General features: G+C 40.0%; 1 non-coding gene across 1 annotated transcript; it reads left to right on the top strand.

Moving 5' to 3' along the window:
- Positions 1-200: 200 nt before the first annotated feature.
- Positions 201-308, top strand: LOC130952172 (small nucleolar RNA R71). Its single transcript, XR_009074352.1, has one exon. It is a non-coding gene; the product is annotated as a small nucleolar RNA R71 (small nucleolar RNA).
- The last annotated feature ends 8,930 nt before the right edge of the window (positions 309-9,238 follow it).

Raw genomic sequence — 9,238 nt, 5'->3', positions numbered from 1 at the left:
ATCTCTGTGGAACCGCCTTTCCCAGGCCTTTTCGGCCTTTAGGTTTTGGGCTTCGCTCCTTTTGATGGGCCTTTTCCTTTGTTGGTCCGAGGTCCGACCTCAGGCGTGGGCCTTTGGGACGACCTCGGACCTTCTGTGGATTAGCCGGGTTAGGAGAGCTCGGTCAGGGTATGAACAATACCTATGATGCTCCATTCTGAAAGCATGTCAGAAGGACACCTTCTGATCAATTGCTTGTATCTTTCCCAAGCTTCATAGAGGGATTCACCTTCCTTCTGTTTGAAGGTTTGAACTTTCACTCTAAGCTTACTCATCTTTTGAGGTGGAAAGAATTTAGCTAAGAAGGCATTGACTAGCTTTTCCCAAGAGTTTAGGCTGTCTCTAGGTTGTGAGTTCAACCATATACTAGCTCTGTCTCTTACAGTAAAAGGGAAAAGCATAAGTCTGTAGACCTCGGATCAACTCCATTGGTATTAACAGTGTCACAGATTTGCAAAAATTCAGCTAAGAACTGATGAGGATCTTCCAATAGAAGTCCATGAAACTTGCAATTCTATTGCATCAGAGAAACTAAGTGAGGCTTAAGCTCAAAATTGTTTGCTCCAATGGCAGGAATAGAGATGCTTCTCTCATAGAAGTCGGAAGTAGGTGCAGTAAAGTCACCAAGCACCTTCCTTGCATTGTTGTTGTTGGGTTCGGCCATGGATATTTTGTCTGCTTCCTTTTCGAAAATTTTTGTCAGGTCCTCTTCAGAGTGTTGTGCTTTAGCTGCTCTTAGCTTCCTCATCAAAGTTCTTTCAGGTTCAGGATCAGCTTCAACAAGAATGCCTTTATCTTTGTTCCTGCTCATATGAAAGAGAAGAAAACAAAGTATGGAATCCTCTATGTCACAGTATAGATATTCCTTGAGGTGTCAGAGGAAAAGAAGAATAGAAGGATGAGGTAGAGAGAAGAATTCGAACTTATAGAGAGGGAGGGGATCCAAATTATTAAAGGAGGATAAGTTAGTGATTAAATAGAAAGAGATGGGTGAGAGAGAATTTTCGAAATTTTTTTTGAAATAAAAAGAGATTAGAATTTAAAACAATTAGTTAATCAAAAATAATTTTGAAAAAGAGGTTAGTGATTTTCGAAAATTGAGAAGTGAAAAAGTAGTTAGGTGGTTTTGAAAAAGAAAAGAAGTAGTAAGTTTTGAAAAGATAAGAAGTTAGAAAAAGATTTTGAAATTAAAATTTGAAAAAGATATGATTTGGAAAAGATTTGATTGAAAAAGATATGTTTGAAAATATATGATTGAAAAAGATTTGATTTTTAAAATTGATGACTTGACTAACAAGAAATTAAAAGATATGATTCTAAAATTCAAATATTGAACCTTTCTTAACAAGAAAGTAACAAACTTGAAATTTTTGAATCACAACATTAATTGTTAGTAAGGATTTTCAAAAATATTAAAAGAAAACTGAAAAAGATTTGATTTTGAAAAAGATATGATTGATAAGAGAGGATATGAAAAAGATAAGATTTTGAAAAATTAGTTTTAAAACTTGAAAAATTGAAAAAGATTTGAATTGAAAACAAAATTACCTCCTTGGTGTTATCCTGGCGTTAAACACCCAGAATGGTATCCATTCTGGCGTTTAACGCCCACTTGGCTACCTCCTTGGGCGTTAAACACCCAGCCAAGTACCCTGGCTGGCGTTTAAATGCCAGAAATCGTTCTTCACTGGGTGTTTTGAACGTCCAGCTTTTACTCTGTGATTTCTCTGCTGTATGTTCTGAATCTTCAATTCTCTGTATTATTGACTTGAAAAGACATAATTTTGAATTTTTTTTGAATTTTTAATGATGAGAGAGAAAAACAACAGAATGAAAGTAATCATGAAAAACTAAGATCAAAACAAGAAATGCATGCAAGAACACTTTGAATGTCAAGATGAACATCAAGAACGTATTTTTGAAAATCTTTAAGAAAAGAAAGACATGCAAGACACCAAACTTAGAAATTTTCATACTAGAGACACTAACAATTTGAGAATGCACATGAGAAACAACAAAAGACACAAAACCAAAGAATTTAAAGATCAGACAAAGAAAATCATCAAGAACAACTTTAAGATCAATGAAGAACACAAGAACACACTTTCGAAAAATGCTAAAAAATAAAAACATGCAATTGACACCAAACTTAAAAATTGACACTAGACTCAAACAAGAAACACAAAATATTTTTGTTTTTATGATTTTATTAATTTTTTGTATTTTTTCGAAAATTATTTTGAAAAAGGAAATAAAGAAATTCAAAATTTTTAATATGAATTCCAGGAATCATGCAATGTTAGTCTAAAGCTTCAGTCTAAAAAAGATTAGACATGGCTAACCAAACTTCAGCAGGACATTACATACAACAGCCAAATTGATGGAAATCAACTAGCTCCTGTGATGATAAAAGCATCATCTGAAACTCTAGAATTCGTTCTTATAAATTCTGAAGAACAAAATAAAAAGAAAAATACATAATCTAAGCAACAAGATGAACTGTCAGTTGTCCAAACTCGAACAATCCCCGGCAACGGCGCCAAAAACTTGGTGCACGAAATTGTGATCACACTTTTCATAACTCCGCACAACTAACCAGCAAGTGCACTGGGTCGTCCAAGTAATACCTTACGTGAGTAAGGGTCGATCCCACGGAGATTGTCGGCTTGAAGCAAACTATGGTCATCTTGTTGATCTCAGTCAGGCAGATTCAAATGGTTATGGGGTTTTGATAATTAAAAGATAAATAAAACATAAAATAGGATAGAGATACTTATGTAATTCATTGGTAGGAATTTCAGATAAGCGTATGGAGATGCTTTGTTCCTTTTTGAATCCCTACTTTTCTACTGCTTTCATCCAGTCATGCGTACTCCTTTCCATATGGCAAGCTGTATCTTGGGGGATCACTGGTGTGCGAAATTGTGATCACTACTTTTCACAACTCAAATAATCCCCGGTAATGAACCCCAAAAACTTGGTGCTCAATACCATGGCATAAACACAACTTTGCACAACTAACCAGCAAGTGCACTGGGTCGTCCAAGTAATAAACCTTACGCGAGTAAGGGTCGATCCCACGGAGATTGTTGGTATGAAGCAAGCTATAGTCACCTTGTAAATCTTAGTCAGGCAGACTCAAATGGGTATAGTGGTAAACGCATAAAGATAAAGATAGAGATACTTATGTAATTCATTGGTAGGAACTTCAGATAAGCGTATGAAGATGCCTTCCCTTCCGTCTCTCTGCTTTCCTACTGTCTTCATCCAATCCTTCTTACTCCTTTCCATGGCAAGCTTATGCAAGGGTTTCACCGTTGTCAGTGGCTACCTCCCATCCTCTCAGTGGAAATGTTCAACGCACCCTGTCACGGCACGGCTATCCATCTGTCGGTTCTCAATCAGGCCGGAATAGAATCCATTGATTCTTTTGCGTCCGTCACTAACGCCCCGCCCTCAGGAGTTTGAAGCACGTCACAGTCATTCAATCATTGAATCCTACTCAGAATACCACAGACAAGGTTAGACCTTCCGGATTCTCTTGAATGCCGCCATCAGTTCTTGCCTATACCACGAAGACTCTGATCTCACGGAATGGCTGGCTCGTTTGTCAGGCGAGCACTCGGTTGTCAGGCGATCAACCATGCATCGTGTATCAGGAATCCAAGAGATATCACCCAATCTAAGGTAGAACGGAGGTGGTTGTCAGTCACACGTTCATAGGTGAGAATGATGATGAGTGTCACGGATCATCACATTCATCAAGTTGAAGAACAAGTGATATCTTGGACAAAGAACAAGCGGAATTGAATAGAAGAACAATAGTAATTGCATTAATACTCGAGGTACAGCAGAGCTCCACACCTTAATCTATGGTGTGTAGAAACTCCACCGTTGAAAATACATAAGAACAAGGTCTAGGCATGGCCGAATGGCCAGCCTCCCAATGATCTAAGATAGCATAAAATGAAGATAGCTACCCCGATATCTCAATACAATAGTAAAAGGTCCTACTTATAGAAAACTAGTAGCCTAGGGTGTACAGAGATGAGTAAATGACATAAAAATCTACTTCCGGGCCCACTTGGTGTGTGCTTGGGCTGAGCAATGAAGAAATTTCGTGTAGAGACTCTTCTTGGAGTTAAACGCCAGCTTTTATGCCAGTTTGGGCGTTTAACTCCCATTTAGGTGCCAGTTCCGGCGTTTAACGCTGGAATTTCTGAGGGTGACTTTGAACGCCGGTTTGGGCCATCAAATCTTGGGCAAAGTATGGACTATCATATATTGCTGGAAAGCCCAAGATGTCTACTTTCCAACGCCGTTGAGAGCGCGCCAATTGGGCTTCTGTAGCTCCAGAAAATCCACTTCGAGTGCAGGGAGGTCAGAATCCAACAGCATCTGCAGTCCTTTTCAGTCTCTGAATCAGATTTTTGCTCAGGTCCCTCAATTTCAGCCAGAAAATACCTGAAATCACAGAAAAACACACAAACTCATAGTAAAGTCCAGAAAAGTGAATTTTAACTAAAAACTAATAAAAGTATACTAAAAACTAAACCAAATATACTAAAAACATACTAAAAACAATGCCAAAAAGCATACAAATTATCCGCTCATCACAACACCAAACTTAAATTGTTGCTTGTCCCCAAGCAACTAAAAATCAAATAAGATAAAAAGAAGAGAATATGCAATGAATTCCAAAAACATCTATGAAGATCAGTATTAATTAGATGAGCAGGGCTTTTAGCTTTTTGCCTCTGAACAGTTTTGGCATCTCACTCTATCCTTTGAAACTCAGAATGATTGGCTTCTTTAGGAACTCAAAATCCAGATAGTGTTATTGATTCTCCTAGTTAAGTATGATGATTCTTGAACACAGCTACTTTATGAGTCTTGGCCGTGGCCCAAAGCACTCTGTCTTCCAGTATTACCACCGGATACATACATGCCACAGACACATAATTGGGTGAACCTTTTCAGATTGTGACTCAGCTTTGCTAGAGTCCCCAATTAGAGGTGTCCAGGGTTCTTAAGCACACTCTTTTTGCCTTGGATCACAACTTTATTTCTTTCTTTTTCTTTCTTTTTCTCTTTCTTTTTCGTTTTTTTTGTATTCACTGCTTTTTCTTGCTTCAAGAATCATTTTTATGATTTTTCAGATCCTTAGTAACATGTCTCCTTTTTCATCATTCTTTCAAGAGCCAACATTCATGAACCACAAATTCAAAAGACATATGCACTGTTTAAGCATACATTCAGAAAACAAAAATATTGCCACCACATCAAAATAATTAAACTGCTATAAAATTCAAAATTCATGCAATTCTTTTCTTTTTCAATTAAGAACATTTTTTTTTTAAGAAAGGTGATGGATTCATAGGATATTCATAACTTTAAGGCATAGACACTAAGACACTAATGATCACAAGACACAAACATGGACAAACATAAGCATTAATTTTCGAAAAACAGGAAAATAAAGAACAAGGAGATTAAAGAACGGGTCCACCTTAGTGATGGCGGCTCTTTCTTCCTCTTGAAGATCCTATGGAGTGCTTGAGCTCCTCAATATCTCTTCCTTGTCTTTGTTGCTCCTCTCTCATGATTCTTTGATCTTCTCTAATTTCATGGAGGATGATGGAGTGTTCTTGATGCTCCACCCTTAGTTGTCCCATGTTGGAACTCAATTCTCCTAGGGAGGTGTTTAGTTGCTCCCAATAGTTTTGTGGAGGAAAGTGCATCCCTTGAGGCATCTCAGGGATCTCATGATGAGTGGGGTCTCTTGTGTGCTCCATCCTCTTCTTAGTAATGGGCTTGTCCTCATCAATAGGGGTGTCTCCCTCTATGTCAACTCCAACTGAATAACAGAGGTGACAAATGAGATGAGGGAAGGCTAACCTTGCCAAGGTAGAGGACTTGTCCGCCACCTTATAGAGTTCTTGGGCTATAACCTCATGAACTTCCACTTCTTCTCCAATCATGATGCTATGAATCATGATGGCCCGGTCTAGAGTAACTTCGGACCGGTTGCTAGTGGGAATAACTGAGCGTTGGATAAACTCCAACCATCCTCTAGCCACGGGTTTGAGGTCATGCCTTCTCAATTGAACCGGCTTTCCTCTTGAATCTCTCTTCCATTGGGCGCCCTCTTCACATATGACTGTGAGGACTTGGTCCAACCTTTGATCAAAGTTGACCCTTCTAGTGTAAGGGTGTTCATCTCCTTGCATCATGGGAAAATTGAATGCCAACCTTACACTTTCCGGACTAAAATCCAAGTATTTCCCCCGAACCATAGTAAGATAATTCTTTGGATCCGGGTTCATACTTTGATCATGGTTCTTGGTGATCCATGCATTGGCATAGAACTCTTGAACCATCAAGATTCCGACTTGTTGAATGGGGTTGGTAAGGACTTCCCAACCTCTTCTTCGGATCTCATGTCGGATCTCCGGATATTCACTCTTTTTGAGTGAAAAAGGGACCTCGGGGATCACCTTCTTCAAGGCCACAACTTCATAGAAGTGGTCTTGATGCACCCTTGAGATGAATCTCTCCATCTCCCATGACTCGGAGGTAGAAGCTTTTGCCTTCCCTTTCCTCTTTCTAGAGGTTTCTCCGGCCTTGGATGCCATAAATGGTTATGGAAAAACGAAAAAGCAACACTTTTACCACACCAAACTTAAAAGGTTTGCTCGTCCTCGAGCAAAAGAAGAAAGAAGAGAGTAGAAAAAGAAGAAATGAGGAAGAAGGGAATGGCTTTTGTGTTCGGCCAAAGAGGGGGAGAAGTGGTGTTTAGGTTGTGTGAAAATGAAGGGGTGAAGAAGGGTTTATATAGGAGAGGGGGAAGGGTAAGGTTCGGTCAAGTGAGGGTGGGTTTGGGAGGGAAAGTGGTTTGAATTTGAATGGTGAGGTAGGTGGGGTTTTATGAAGGATGGATGTGAGTGGTGAAGAGAAAGAAGGGATTTGATAGGTGAAGGGTTTTTTTTTTGGGAAGAGGTATGGAGGTGATTGGTGAAGAAGAGAGAGGGTGGTGGGGTTGGTGGGGATCCTGTGGGGTCCACAGATCCTGAGGTGTCAAGGAAAAGTCATCCCTGCACCAAATGGCATGAAAAATCACGTTTTGAGCCAATTCTGGCGTTAAACGCCAGGCTGGTGCCCATTTCTGGCGTTTAACGCCAGGTTCTTGCCCTTTTCTGGCGTTTAACGCCAGTCTGGTGCCCCTTTCTGGCGTTAAACGCCCAGAATGGTGCCAGACTGGGCGTTAAACGCCCACCTGCTAGCCTTACTGGCGTTTAAACGCCAGTAAGTTCTTCCTCCAGGGTGTGCTATTTTTCTTCCTGTTTTTCATTCTGTTTTTGCTTTTTCAATTGATTTTGTGACTTCTCATGATCATCAACCTACAAAAAAACATAAAATAACAAAAGAAAATAGATAAAATATAATATTGGGTTGCCTACCAACAAGCGCTTCTTTAATGTCAGTAGCTTGACAGATGGCTCTTATGGAGCCTCACAAATGATCAGAGCAACGTTGGAATCTCCCACACCAAACTTAGAGTTTGAATGTGGGGGTTCAACACCAAACTTAGAGTTTGGTTGTGGCCTCCCAACACCAAACTTAGAGTTTGACTGTGGGGGCTCTGTTTGGCTCTGTTTTGAGAGAAGCTCTTCATGCTTCCTCTCCATGATGACAGAGGGATATCCTTGAGCTTTAAACACCAAGGATTCTTCATTCACTTGAATGATCAGTTCACCTCTATCAACATCAATCACAGCCTTTGCTGTGGCTAGGAAGGGTCTGCCAAGGATGATGGTTTCATCCATGCACTTCCCAGTCTCTAGGACTATGAAATCAGCAGGGATGTAATGGTTTTCAATCTTCACCAAAACATCCTCTACAAGTCCATGAGCTTGTTTTCTTGAGTTGTCTGCCATCTCTAATGAGATTCTTGCAGCTTGCACCTCAAAGATCCCTAGATTCTCCATTACAGAGAGAGGCATGAGGTTTACACTTGACCCTAAGTCACACTGAGCCTTTGTGAAGGTCATGGTGCCTATGGTACAAGGTATTGAAAACTTCTCAGGATCTTGTCTCTTTTGAGGTAATTTCTGCCTAGACAAGTCATCCAGTTCTTTGGTGAGCAAAGGGGGTTCATTCTCCCAAGTCTCATTTCCAAATAACTTGTCATTTAGCTTCATGATTGCTCCAAGGTATTTAGCAACTTGCTCTTCAGTGACATACTCATCCTCTTCAGAGGGAGAATACTCATCAGAGCTCATGAAAGGCAGAAGTAAATCCAATGGAATCTCTATGGTCTCATTTTGAGCCTCAGATTCCCATGGTTCCTCATTAGGGAACTCAGTGGAGGCTAATGCACGCCCATTGAGGTCTTCCTCAGTGGCGTTCACTTCCTCTCCTTCCTCTCCAAATTCGGCCATCTTGATGGCCTTGCACTCTCCTTTTGGATTTTCTTCTGTGTTGCTTGGGAGAGTACTAGGAGGGAGTTCAGTAACTTTCTTGCTCAGCTGTCCCACTTGTGCCTCCAAATTCCTAATGGAGGACCTTGTTTCAGTCATGAAACTTTGAGTGGTTTTGATTAGATCAGAGACCATGGTTGCTAAGTCAGAGGAGTTCTGCTTAGAATTCTCTGTCTGTTGCTGAGAAGATGATGGAAAAGGCTTGCCATTGCTAAACCTGTTTCTTCCAACATTATTGTTGTTGAAACCTTGTTGGGGTCTCTGTTGATCCTTCCATGAGAAATTTGGATGATTTCTCCATGAAGAATTATAGGTGTTTCCATAGGGTTCTCCTAGGTAATTCACCTCTTCCATTGAAGGGTTCTCAGGATCATAGGCTTCTTCTTCAGATGAAGCATCCTTAGTACTGCTTGGTGCATTTTGCATTCCAGACAGACTTTGAGAAATCAAATTGACTTGTTGAGTCAATATCTTGTTCTGAGCCAATATGGCATTAGAGTATCAATCTCAAGAACTCCTTTCTTCTGTTTAGTCCCATTGTTCACAGGATTCCTTTCAGAAGTGTACATGAATTGGTTATTTGCAACCATTTCAATTAGTTCTTGAGCTTCTGTAGGCGTCTTCTTCAGATGAAGAGATCCTCCAGCAGAGCTATCCAAAGACATCTTGGATAGTTCAGAGATACCATCATAGAAAATACCTATGATGCTCCATTCAGA

This window comes from Arachis stenosperma, chromosome 9 (assembly GCF_014773155.1).
Source record: "Arachis stenosperma cultivar V10309 chromosome 9, arast.V10309.gnm1.PFL2, whole genome shotgun sequence".
Taxonomy (NCBI): domain Eukaryota; kingdom Viridiplantae; phylum Streptophyta; class Magnoliopsida; order Fabales; family Fabaceae; genus Arachis; species Arachis stenosperma.
This window is presented reverse-complemented; position numbering and strand designations above follow the sequence as displayed.